Consider the following 15,026-nt stretch of genomic DNA (forward strand, 5'->3'; position numbering starts at 1 on the left):
CATATAATAACAATTTTACTTTAAAAATTACCTATTTTGTCACTTTAGTCCTAATCTTTTATCAATTTGACTTTCGAGCTTTAAAATTTAATCAAACTATTGTTTTTAATCAAAAGTTTATTGGACTATTAAAATTTAAGAGATAATGTAACAGTTTTCGTAGTAGTTTACATATAGTTCATAAAAGATTCAAAAATACATAAAAGAATATTAAAAAATTCATAACATTTTTTTAAAGTATCCATGTCAGCAATCAAGTATATGTGGATTGCCACGTAGGCTACTGCGTCAATGCTGCTAAAATTTAAGATTTTAACACTACTAAAATATTGTATCGTGCAATACACGTAATATATAGTCAAACTTATCTATAATAGTCACATTTATCTACCAAAATTTTAGATGTTACAGAGGAGTGGAAGTTATATAGCCATAATAACATCCAAGACCACATAACAACATTTGAGTTTCAATTCATATTTGAATTTTTAAAATTTCAAATTAAAACTATAATAAATTAATAATATTAATTACTAAGATTTAGATCTTACTCTAGTAAAATTTACTAATATAATTTCATTTATTAAAAGAAATCATTAATATAATTAATATATTTTTATATAAAATTTATACGTTTTACTAAAATACTATCCTAACAAAAAATAATATTTTATTACATTTAAAAATAAAACTAAATTTACTAAAATTTGAGAAAAAGATTATTATAAAGAACTAATTTAGTAAAAAAATTACTTCATATTTTATGATTGTTATTATAAATAAAAAAAATTTATAAAAAAATTAAAAAAACATAAAAAATTATTTTTAACATATTTAATAAATTATATTGTGTTTATTATTACACTACGAACACACAAAAAGAACGAAATACGATGAGCATACACAAATTGATGGATACACGGCCATAGCCTATTACATGGTTTGGCCACATGGCTGTGTAACCCCGCCACACGGCTTAAGGCATTGCATTTGGCCTGACCACACGGCCATGTGCCCCTGTTTTATAGTTTTGTCCAAAGTTTTTAAAAACTGTCAATTTTGTCCCTATATGATCATAGAACTGTTTTTAGAATTTTATCCCTTTTAATTAAATCCATGATATTATGAATTATGTGGAATCCATGATTTAGTTGGTTAGATTATTTACTATATGTGCATGATATGTGATTAAGTACATGCCTTCTATGACTGAATCATTGATAAATTGTTACTGTTACTCGTATTACTGAAATTCTGATTGTATGAACAACATGCTTACTGTCACTGATAAACCGAATACATGGAAAACATGTCTACTGCTACTGTTGATCTAAATACATGATAAACATGTCTACTATTTTTGTACTATATTGATACTCGCATGTCATACTGCATTGTATGGGGCGAGACACTTTGAAAGGAGGAAGTACTGACAATTTTATCTACAAACACTGGTGGTTTATCCACAAATTACTGGCAGCTTTTATTTTCAAAACTATTATGCATTCATAACCATTGACAGCATATTAACCTGCAAACTTTAACGCCCCAACAATGCTAGGTTTGCTAGCGTTAAATTCAAGCATAATTGCGTGCTTGGTTCAGTGGCCGAAGGCGTTGGGGTGTAGCATGTGGGTCGTTGGTTCAAGTCTTGGTGAATGTGGTTTTTGTAGTTTTTGTTAGTTGTTCCAGGTTTAAAGTTTGATTTAAAAACAAACTGTTAAGTTGAGGTAGTGGTTGGATGTTATTGGGCTATTGGGGAGTTATAATTGGTTTCAACTTTAAATTTTAATTTTATTTTTGTTAAAAAATCCCCCTCAAATCCCACGTTCCATCTTTCTTTTATTATTATTTTTATTAATTTTTTTCTCTTCTTCTTTCCTTCTTGTGTCACTGCTATATAGAAATTGAGTGATTTTATTTATTTTCTTTTGGGTATTGTTTTGATCTTTGGCTTTACCTTTTGTAATTTTGGGTTGCTGTTCATTGGACCTTCATTTTATCTTTTCTTTTGGCTGTTCAATTTCACTGTTCATAGGTAATGTTCGAGTTAGTGATTCAATCATTTAATTTGGGGTTTTAGGCTGCAAAGAGGTGTGGCTTACTTGCATTCATTAATTATATAGTTCGTTGTGTTTAGGTGAGAATCGTGACACGTTTCCCGTTCCTTCAACATCGTGATTTCGTGGGGTTACGGTTTGCTTAATGGTAAGGGTATGGAGGTGTTTTGGTATATTAGAAGAATTTGATTCCTGGTTATTTTGTTCATCAAACATTTCAATTAATAATTTTGTATTCATCGTATTTAGGTATTGGAAATCTTGTGGTTGCTTTCGCATAAAAACCGAACCAGGTGTGTAACGAAAACACGAGAAATCAAGATTCGGTAAAAGCTGAAAAGTGGCCTGTCGATGCCACACGGGCATGTGCCCGGCCGTGTGTCACACACGGTCGTGTGACTGGCAAGTGTGTGGCCGTGTGGGCCGTAAGGGCTACACGGGCTATGGGCCAGACCGTGTGGGCCACAAGGGCAAGGCCAATTTGGGCGTGTGGGCCCAAAAGTCTAAAATTTTCCCTAGGGTCGTATAAGTCATTCCGATCGATTGTGGGCCTTCCGTAGGGTCGGTAAGGGAAAAGGAACCCTAATGCATGATACTTTCCTAATCCGATAGATTGATTTGAGTTTAAGAAATTGATATGCATGATTTGTCTGTTTTGTGAAAGCATGTATGATATATGTATGTGAGCATGCACGACATGTTAATTCTATATATTTGTATCTATTATCTGTATCTGTATATGGGGTGAGTTTGGTTTATGTGAAAGAAGTGTTCTATGAGGCGACATATCGTTGATTTATTGGCAGCATGTCTGCATACTATTCGGATAAGTGTCGTTTAGACACTATGTGATGTGTAGAGATGGGTGGGTGTTTTATACCCCACATGGTGTGTTGGGATGGACAGAGATGGTGTGTAGAGGATGGGGGTAGGACTCTGTATATCTATATATCTGTATGTTCTGAAAATCTGATTCTGATATGATCTGACTCTGTTAGGGACTTATGCCTGCTTCTGTTATGAAATACTGGAAATCTAAATTTTATGCATGTTTGTCTCTGTTAAGTTACACATTGAGTTTATGAAAACTCACATTTGTTGTCTGTTTTGTTCAGGTAATCATCAGGCATAGGTGGATCGGTGTGACGGAGTCTCAATAGTGACCACTAGTTCACGAATTGGTTTAATTAATAGTTTTATTTTAATTCTAGATTATTTTGAGAGTTTGTAATTTTTGGAACTCTTTGGACTGTTTGGTTTAATTTTGGTTTTGGACGTGTTTTGATATTTTTACAATTTTTAACAAAATCATTTACGAAAACAATGGTTTACACAAACAAATATTTTTCTGAAATCAAGCTTGGTTTTCAACTATATCGCCTTATAAAAATTCGCTGCAACTAATGTTTTACATAAAAGGACTATAAATGATGGATTCATTAAAGAGAAAAATATTAAGTTTTACAAAAACGTGGGCTCTTTTAGAACAAATAATATGATGATTTTTAACACGAAAGTTGGTTTCAAAATCCTTCTTCGTAATAATTCTAGATCCAGCCATAACGTCAATGTCGGGTTTGAGGGGTTACACAAACACTTATGGTTTATCCATATTTTTTACTAGCAACTTTTATCTGCAAACCTGTTGTGTATTCACAACTACTGGCAGCGTATTAACTTGCAACACTAGTGGTTCATCCGCAAACTGAAATGTCCGAGATATAAAAGTTCTAGGGAACTCTTACTGTGGACTGTAGCAGTGGGGTAGTGTAACACCCTTATCCCGTGTCTGTTACTGGATTAGGGTTATGAAGTGTTACAATACAAATTAGACACATATAACATCATTTAAACATACATTTATTAAAGTTACAAAACAAAAATCCAAAACAAACCTTATTCATATCATACATACATTTACGAGCCTTATATCGAGTATACAAGACATAAAAATGAATATGGAAACAACCAAGGATCAATTTGAATCAAAACAGAAAACTTAGAAAATTTAGAAAACAGGGGTCACATAGCCATGTGGCTAGGCTGTGTGACAAAGCCCAGGCCGTGTAGTCTAGGGACATGGCCATGTCGCCAACTATGTGATAGACCGTGTAACTTTCAAAATAGGGTTACACGGCCGTGTCTCATCCCGTGTTTTCTTCGAAGTTGGGTTACACAGTCATGTCGCAGACCATGTGCTAGACCATGTAACAATTTAAATATAGTCAAACGGTCATGTTATAGGCCATGTGAAACTTGCACCTAAAATTAAATTTATACATGATCGTGTGGTGTGACCGTGTGTGGCACATGGCCGTGTGACAACCCATGTCTCAAGCCGTGTGATAGCTCGTCACAGGCCGTATGCAGCTGAATGTCTTCCAACCCTATCTTAGACACCAAGCCAAATCATTTACCAACATATTAACCACCCAAAATCACATATAAAGACATCTAAAAACATGTCAAAATACACCATTTAAATCACAACCAATGTGCCCTCATTGCAACCATAATTAAAAAACCATTCAATCAATTTACATAATTAAGGAATAATCTTTATCATTAGTTCATCATTCATGCCTACAACCATCAATCAAAAATTGACAAAAGTTATGATCATTCACAACCAAACTACCATTTTAATGCATCACTACATAATATATATGACATCATGGATAAACTTAACCAAAATTAACACAAGCATACATCCAAAATCAACCACATTAACTAGTTATAACATGTGAACTTAAACTTTACATATAAACAACTTAACACCTATATACATGCCACATCCAAAAATGATAAACAAAAACTACCGACAAAGACTGGATAATGTGAGCTCCAAATCGGTCCATCTGGTCTTTCCACAAAATGATAACTATAAAAGAAAGTATAAACAAACAAGGAAGCTTAGGAAGCTTAATAAGTCCATAGCCTAAACATCATTTAACTTACCTTAATAAAGATAAATAAACAAGAAGATAATTTATAACTCCTGATAACTAAATACAAGTTCACACCACATTAGTATTTATTCATATATATAACATAATAACATCTTCTCAAAAGCCTTAACCAATACCATCAACCAAGCTTCCTCAATGTAACCATCTACATATATAAACAAGAAATTCATTGTAACATTTTTCACTTATTAACACCATAGATATGCAATAGAATTAAGCAAGTAGATAATTTGTAAATCAATGAACACATTGCCCAATGAACTATAGTAACTTGACTCGGATACTTAGGTAAATACACCACACCAAAGGCATCATAGATGCGTACTAGAGCACTAAAGTGAAAATAGAGGCATCGAAGTGCAAACAGAGTCACCGAAGTGCAACCCCATACATGTAACACCCCAAACCTGGCCTAGACATTATAGCCAAACCTAAAAAGTTACAATAACCATTTGAAAAGTCCAGCCTAGATTTGTTGAAATTTAAACAGTCCAAAATCATTAAAAACAATTATATCCATCCACGAAAATCCAAAAATTTGACAAAAAATCCGAAACAAAACATACAGTAGTATAAATTTGATTAAAACACATAAAATAAACAAATATAGTTGACCGAGTTCTAGCTACACCGACCCGTCTAAGTTTGTGGGTTACCTAAAATTCAATCAAACCAACATAATGAGTTTACATACTCAGTGTGCAACTTATGTATTCAAATAGCATAAAATAACAGACAAGTATTCGAGTTCTTAGTATTCAGAAAGTTCTCAAAGTTAGATACAAAAAAAAACAGGATATATCAGATACAGATACAAATCATGTCATAAATAGATGCAAAACCTACCACCATCTGCTACACACCATCTCCATCCATCCCTACACACCATATAAGGGTATCAAGTACCTATCCATCCCTACACACCGCATAGTGATTGTTTGTCACGTTTCAGAATAATTACAGACCAACTGCCAGATCAGAATGCGATAAATTTCTATAACCAGATTTATATATGGCTTAGCCACCAAAAAGGACATATAATTAATTGCCTAAACTTCCTTCTTTATCACAAATCCCAACCCAATGCAGATACAAAGTTATTAGATATTAAAATGCACATACAATTATCCCAATACAAATCATATTTAGATAATGTAGATTATAATCATTTAGTAGATATCGCATCAAATATACGTGCAGAAGGCTTACGTTCGATTTGAATGACATTTACGGCCCTAGGGAAAAATTTCAGTTTTTGGCCCAGACGTCCGTATGGATTTACACAGCTTGGATGACTGGCCCGTGTGGTCCACATGGCCTAGCACACGTTTGTGTGACTCTAGCTAGAGAGTTACACGATTTAGACACACGCCCGTGTCATTTAACCGTATGACTCACAATGAAACAAGTCCCTCACACGACTTGGACACACACCTGTGTGACCTAAGTTAGAGAGATACACGACCTACCACATGGTCGTGTGGCTTACACAACCTACCACACAGCCTTGAACACGACCAGGTGGCATCGACAACCATGGATTCTGACTTTTTTCGTTCGCGAAAAACTCAGTTTTCGTTAAACACCTGACACAAGTAAGACGTAGAAGCAACAAAGATGATCCCAAAACTTAAAACAACAACCAATTGCCCAATTAATCGATGAAATCATACTAAAATGTTAAATTAACATCGACCAAAAATTTATGACAAAGAACCTCAACGCAAAACCCCGAATCACAAAAATAAGCACTTACCTTTACACAAAAAGGCAATGCGAGAACTTAAATCATGGAATGAACTTGATTTGCAACTTCTACGCCTAAAAGAGAAACCAGTCAAAAACTTAACAGAAAGTTCAAAATGGAATGGTAGAAATGTAACACCCCATACCAGAGTCCGTTGCCGAATTAGGGTTACAAGACATTATCGATCAATACAAATCATTATACAATTATTTCACATACATTTGTCAATCATCACCACATCGTAGCCACTCAATCGCCATTATCATAAACCAAATTTATGCTTATTTTCCATACCAAAGTATACCAAATTCATAACAAAATCTCACACCAACTTACTCAAAAATGACTATTTCTCATTAGGTAGTATAAACATAAAAAACATACCAATTCTCAACACCAAGTATATATCAAAATCAAACCATTATCACATTTAATATCATGCCATATCACATGGCAAAATTTATACCTCTCAAAAAAAATCCCAAGTTCTCTAGTCTATACATGTCATACTTTAGTATATAAATTTCAAAAAGGTACCAAAATAGATAACGGATAGTGTGATTGAGTCACTTGACGATCCTCGGATCCGAGCTAACATTATAACACTGTAAAATAGAGAAAACTTCACACAGTAAGCTTAGAGCTTAGTAAATTCATAATATAATACATTTAATTCATCATTTAAAATGCTATATGACATATTTGCTAACACATAGTTCGATTCATATCACTACTCAATCTCATTCATAACTATTACTCATTTCATACCATTTCTTTTAGCTCACATACAAGTATATTTATTTCATTTCAACTTATTCAACAATGATCATTCATTTTCATACTCTTGCTTCTATCTCATACACAATATCATCAACCACATAGGCTTCGTACATACTTGTACCATCTCGTACTTATCTATTACATTTACCACTTCAACGTTCAATGTACTAATTTGTTCGGTCATCTTTTAACGTTTGAGGACATTGCACACTTAGTGCCAAAAAATTCGCCAAAGCTATAAAATATCTCAGACTTAGTGCCTTTACTTTAAACCGAAATTTGGCTTAGTATCGCACACTTAGTGCCAATTATTCAGCCAATGCTGCTTTAGTCTCGCACACTCAGTGCCATTTTTAGTAGCCGTAACTATCATCACAAAGCTTACAAAATCATCAATGACTCATTTCAAAAACATAATCAAATTCTAAAATTGAGGCATGGGCTTGATAGATTACTAAGCAACAACCACAAAAACATAAAAATCATAAAAAAATGGATCAAAACACATACCTTAATCAAGCAAAATTCTAACCGAAACCTAGCTAGCTTTTTCTTTTCTTTTCTTTCTTTGTATTTTCGGCAAGATGAACACAAAATGGCCACTAATGCATGTTTTGTTTTAATTTAATAAACATTAAGACATCAATTACTATTTTATCCTTAATGAATTAACATGAAAACCATTTAATACAAGCTCATTTATATCCATTAACCTTATTAAAGGTATAATATCATCATAAGGCCTTTGGTTTAATAAACTATAGCCATTAAACACTTTTAACTACTAGCACATAGCTTTTGCATTTTTCGTGATTAAGTTTTTTTTAATCGAGCATACAAACAGTAAAATTACCACACAAAACTTCCATTCATACCTTATCACATACCATAAACATAAAAAATAATATTAAAATATTTTTTTGACCTCAGACTTGTTGTCCCGAAACCACTATTTCGACTAGGGTCGAAACTAGGCTATTACAAGAAAACCCCAACAAGAAAAAGACAAAAATCAAGCAATAACAAAAGAAACAAAAATGGAACTTACGCTATTAGCCTGTCAATCAAATAAAGAACAACTTAATTCCTAGAAAAATCCAGCAGTAAGATTAATAAAGGAAAGAACAAAGAAGAAAAAAAAACAATGGTAACGTAAGAAAGAGGGAAAAAAAACTTTGAAACGTAAAAGGAAAAAAAATTGGGAAAAGAAAATCAATTAAAAACTTCAAAAATAAGATTTATTTCACAAAATAGCAAAACATTTCTTTATTGCTTACATAGTGACTCGAACGCAAGATCAAAGACATACAAAAGCTTAACCATTGAACTAGTAGACTCATTCTTAACATAAACTTACACAAAATTAAACTTGAGCCAAACGTTCCTAGATAATGTTTGAATCAAATGAATAATAAAATTTCCAAAAGTGGGACTCAGACCCCTAATCTTGAACACACAATTAAGGCCCTAAACCACTGAAGAAAAATACATATCTTATGACAAAATTTAACAACCAAAATTTCTAATTTTGGGGTGTTACAATACAAGCATGTATACTAACCATATTAGCATGCCAATCGTATCCTAATCGTTTACTACGTTCAAAGACCACTTAACAGAATTCTTAACATTATAAATTAGAAGCACTTCCACAATATCCATACACATGCTATAAGCCAATTACAATCATTTCAATATCAACTAACCATATTATTCAACAATTACCGAATAATCAACTCTCACCTGTACTTAATTGTAGACATTTTATAATTTCAAATTAATATCATAATTCAATCTAGACAAAATTTAAACAAAACATAATGTCACCAATTATAAATATATAAATATATTTATCTATACTATGAACTTACCTACTAAGTACTATCAATTTCCTCGCAAGGACTACTCCACAATTTTCCCTTTTTCCACGATTATTGTCTTTTTAACTTGATTCTTGATCTATATAGTAATTAAATTAAATTAATTAAATTCATATGCATAAAAAATTGAATTCAATACATGAGACCCTTAATTTTCACTTTTACAACTTCCCCTAAATTTTTTACTTTATTCAATCTAGTCCTTTAAACCGAAACTATTCAAAATTCCATAATTCATCCCCAACAACCAAAACTGAATATACCAACAGCTTAAAACAGTCCCTAAACACTTAGAAATTACAGAATTTTTACATGGAATTTCAATTATTTATACATTAGTCTTTGAACCCAAAACTAGCCAAAAAAAAATCTTTTACACAATCATACTAACCAACATTCAAATTCATAAATCCTTCTTAAAAACTCAAGAACACCAAAAATCTATTACTGTCCAGTCCCTAAAATCTTAACATTTTTACAATTAAATCCCCGGGTTTAATAGATTACACTACAACAATCACAAAAACATAAAAATTTCTAAAAACTAAGGTCAATTACTTACCATGCAAGAGAGAGCAAACTTGACCGATCCTAAAGATGAAAAGAAATGGTGGTTCTTTCGGTTTTAGCTAAGTGGAGAAGAAATTGATACTAATTATTTCATCTTTTACATTATAATTCTTATTTACCATTATACCAAATTAACAATTAATTCTAATTAAAATTTCCCTAAAAAGACAACCATGACCGTCCACTATACTTAATATTAGCCAATTTGCTTATCTAGGTCACTTAACCATGCTAAATGTTCAATTAACATCTTTGACTAATAGATTGAATTTTTGGTAACTTTTACAATTTAATCCTTTTACTTAATTAACTAACTAAACCTTAAAATTTCTTAACCAAAATTTAATACGACTCTAATGTAACTCCATAAACATTTATTAAATAATAAAATATGAACTCACTTGTCAAAATTGTGGTCCCAAAAACACTATTTTTGACACCACTGAAAAAATGAGATATTACAGGTAGGAGATATCTTTACTGATAAACTAAACTTGTATTGCATTGCATCAACACGCATAAGCATAATTGTTTGAATTGCGAAGAATATTGTTATATCATATTATTATTATTGTACTAAAAATCGTTATTATGTAGGCTTGGTTTAATGATTTGCATTGATTTTCTTATGATAAAACTCACTGAGTGTCATAATTCACTCCCCACTTGTTTCCATCCTTACTGATACTCCACCAATTTTGGACACGAAAGCGACATCCGGAGGGTCTCAACTCAGTTTTTACTAATACAGTTATTTTAGGCTCATAATTTGATTTGTTCTATTATTCAAAGTATGCATTATTTTATTTATAACTGTGGCATGAGACAAAGGATTTAGGATTATATTTTTGTTTTTATATTGCATGACATTTAATTTGATTTTAGGGCATCAAATTATGATTACTTAATTAGCTATGCATGAACCCCTGTTTTTATTAAAAACGTAAATAGGTATCACTTTCTGCTGCTATAATATAATTAAAACTTTAAGTAATAAATAATTTGGTAATTGACTAAGTTTTCCTCTAAAATAAATGATTTAATATGATTGTTTTAAAAACTCCGATAGCTTACTAGGCCACTTTGGTGGCTAATGTAATTTTTTGAATTCGGGTCTAACGTCTAAGCCGTGTTATATTTGTTCTTTTTTTTGACACAATGCCTAAAACTACCCATAACCCCTCCTCAACCCATAAATAGGAGGATAATGAGCCTTAGCACACTCGAACTTACGTTCTATATTGGCAACAATACCTATGCTTGTAACACCCTAATACCCGTCATAGGAGTTTAGACTGAATTTTGGAGGTCACATTGATCACCGAAGTGATCGTGGGAAATTTTAGTTTAACAAACCGAAAAAAATTACAGTATTTAAGTCCTGTAAAAACTCTTAGATATAAAATCCTGGTATTACAAAAACCTCAGTCCAAATAACGCATACATATATTTAATACAAAAGTTCATACCACAGTTTTCAAAATAGTACTTTAACTAATTATTTAAAACGCATAACTCTTAGACCTCCAACGTGCCGAGTCCAGCAACAGAATTCGAAAATGTACCTAAAAGGGGAAACACAAAGGGGTGAGCTACACGAGCTCAATGTGAGTTTGAGATATGACTAAAAATTGAATTACAGACCGAAATTATAGATAGTAGTGGAGATATATAAAACCAGAAGGTATACACTAAGCAAACGTCCCAAACGAATGTACTCAAGCAAAGCACTTATCATCACATACAATGTTACAAAACATCATTACATGCAAGAACAATGACAAATGATAAGTCAAACAGACAGAATGCAGAAAAATAGATTTACACCCAATCACTTAATCAAACACTTATGAATACAGTCAAGTATTGAAAACCCACCCATCCAACCAAAACACCTCTCCGTCCCTCGATCACACCCAAAGAGAACTATTTAAGCTCATCCAACCATACACACCACATAGGACCTCGAAAGACCCATCCAACCCTACACACCATGTATGTAGACTAAGCCACTCAGATAATAGTACATAGCAAAGCTAACATATATTCAGCACAGTGTATTACAGTAAACCGCTGCACAGATATGTTGCAATTAAAACTGCCATATCAGATCAGAACCAGTCTTCCTTCTTTTCACAACCAAACCCCAAATCATGATGCAAATGCATGTAACAATGCACACCAAACACGAACAGTCATACAGACACAGAAGGTCGTAAACAATCAGACAAATACAAAATTTCGTATGATTACAGAGATACACACTCTTTGGAATTAGGTACACAAAATCAGAATGGTCTTACACACACAAACTCAATGTCAAATTTTTTCACAGTTATCAGACACAGTTTCATTTCATAGAGCACATTACAAACACAAACTATCAAATCAAAAGTTTAGCACCACGCTTACAGTTAATCACACGACCCTAAGTCGTATCGGGGTAATTAATACTCATACAGAGGCCCTAACAGCCGTTGCATGGCACAAGAAATAGAACGGATAAGTTATGCTATAGGAAAAAAATTTATGAAACAAGGCCACACAGCCGTGTGCTCCGGCCGTATGGAAGTTCCTAGGTCGTGTGAGGGTCAACACCTCCATGTGGAGAGGCACACGCCCGTATGAAAGGTGGTGCACGCCTGTGTAACCTAGAGATATGGCCGTGTGATCTGGCCATGTAACTTTTAGTCCGTTATGCTAAAATAGGGAACAGAGCAGGCATGGTCGTGTGAGGGCATCACACGCCCGTGTGCCCACTCGACACGGCCGTGTGTCCAAAACACATGCCCATGTAGGATCCCCAAATCACCAAGTTGGCCACATGGTCGTGTGGCATCAAATCACATAACCCTAACTCCCAAACACACACGCCCGTGTGGGATCCTTAAATCTCCAAGTTGGCCACACGGTCGTGTGGCATCAAATCATATAACCCTAATTCCCTAACACACATACCCCTGTGGGATCCCTAAATCACCAAGTTGGCCAAACGACCGTGTGGAATCAAATCACATAACCCTAATTCCCGAACACACACACTCGTATAGGATCCCTAAATCCCCAAGTTGGCCACACGGTTGTGTGGCATCAAATCACATAACCCTAATTCCCAAACACACACGCCCGTGTGAGAAAGGGACCTGGCCATCTAGAAGTCGACTAAAATCCCCAAATCGGCCACTCAACCGTGTGGCACTAAAATTAGCCAGGAAACCCTAAATCCCAATTACACACGACCGTGTAAACCGCCCGTGTGGGGGCACACATCCGTGTGGCCACCCGTGTGGTCATGAAACCATACCGAAACTACCAAAATCTCAGTTTTGTGACATCAGAATGAACCCCAATCGTCAACCACTCTTTAACAACAGAATCTTACAGGAAATCCTCCAAATTCAACAACAATTTCATGTCTAATAAAAGCAGTTTAGAGCACACACACAAGTTGCCGAATTTCACAGCAATTCGGTACCAATTACACAATTCAGTACACACTCAGAATTATTGAATACTACAAAATTGAATTAACAAATCAAAAATAGAGGAAAAAAAGTTCAAAACCCACACCTTAATTTGCGATAAAATGCCCCAAAAATCAGTGAACCACAAAGCCTTCACTTGCTGTACTATTATATCTCCCTCAAGAACCCGAAACCAAATCAAAACAATGAAAATGCAAGGACGGAAAAGAAAGAATTTCGTGAGAAGAGAGGGAGAGAAGAGAAAAGAGGAACATACAGAGAAATATTAGGAAACCCCCAAAGACGTGAAAAAACTCCTGTTTTCCTTTTTCCCCCTTTTTTTCATATCAAAAATAAAAATAAAAATAAGAAAAAATGAATAAAAATAAAATCTAACCTTTTAAAACCAAAACAAAGCTAAATCAAAATAATTCCTTCAAAGCACACTTGAGGACTTGAACTCGGAACCCCCAAGCTAAATTAACACACAACTAACCACTAGACCAGTAGACCCATTTTAACACTTAAATGCAAAAATATACACAACAGTCCGATCTAGCCACTGACCCTACCTACAAATCTCAAAACTTCTAATCCCAAAATCCGGGGCGTTACAATGCCAATCGAGTTAAGACTCAATTGATATTTATAAACAAATTCTTAAAATGAATCAACCTTGAAATATGTGCTTATCTAATTATCTTTTAAAGTGTATTTATTTAAATAACATGATAAATTTAAAACCGCTTTTTAAATTTTAATAAAATAGTACATATAGTACAAATTAGGGTTAATATAATTTTTGTTTTTAAACTTGACAACTAGATTTATTTTAGTATATACATTTTGTTTTTGTCCACTTTGATACTTGAACTTGACAACTAGAAGGCAAAATAAACAAACTTTCATAATTGTAATTGTCGTGCATGTAAATTTTCTAATTGAATCGATTTGTTTTATTGATTGAAAATACTATCTTTTTTAGTATATTTCATGTTTATTTTGATTCATTTTCGGAATCATAATATTATCTTTATTAATATTTATTTAACAAAAAGAGTGTTTTACATTAAACAAACATTAAACATTTTTAATTTATTCAAAATTTAGAATGCAAATAAAAGATGAAATATGGAAGTTATATTATTAAATTATTAATCAAAATTTTTTTATAAAATTAAAAACTATTTTGGTCTTATACTAATGCAAGTGTATACTACTTTTTTTAATATATAATTATATACATAAAATAATAAAGTGTATATTAATAAAAAAAAGATTGTGAATGTATACAAGTTTGATCTTGGGGGTTGTTTGAGAGTGCAGTCGTCCAGGGCTCAGGATTGGAAGGGCCCAACAATTTTTTCTTTTAGCTTTTAATATGGAAAAATATTTCAAATTAAAATAAATTAATTAAATGCCTAAGATATTTAATTTCTCACAATAAATGTTTCATCTTCTAGGGCCCTAAAAAATTTTCAACTTTTATTGTATTAAATTTTATAATTTTTTTAAAAGGACTTAATTTATTATTTGGTCTAAAACCCCAAAACATC

Source organism: Gossypium raimondii, chromosome 2 (genome assembly GCF_025698545.1).
Source record: "Gossypium raimondii isolate GPD5lz chromosome 2, ASM2569854v1, whole genome shotgun sequence".
Classification (NCBI taxonomy): Eukaryota; Viridiplantae; Streptophyta; class Magnoliopsida; order Malvales; family Malvaceae; genus Gossypium; species Gossypium raimondii.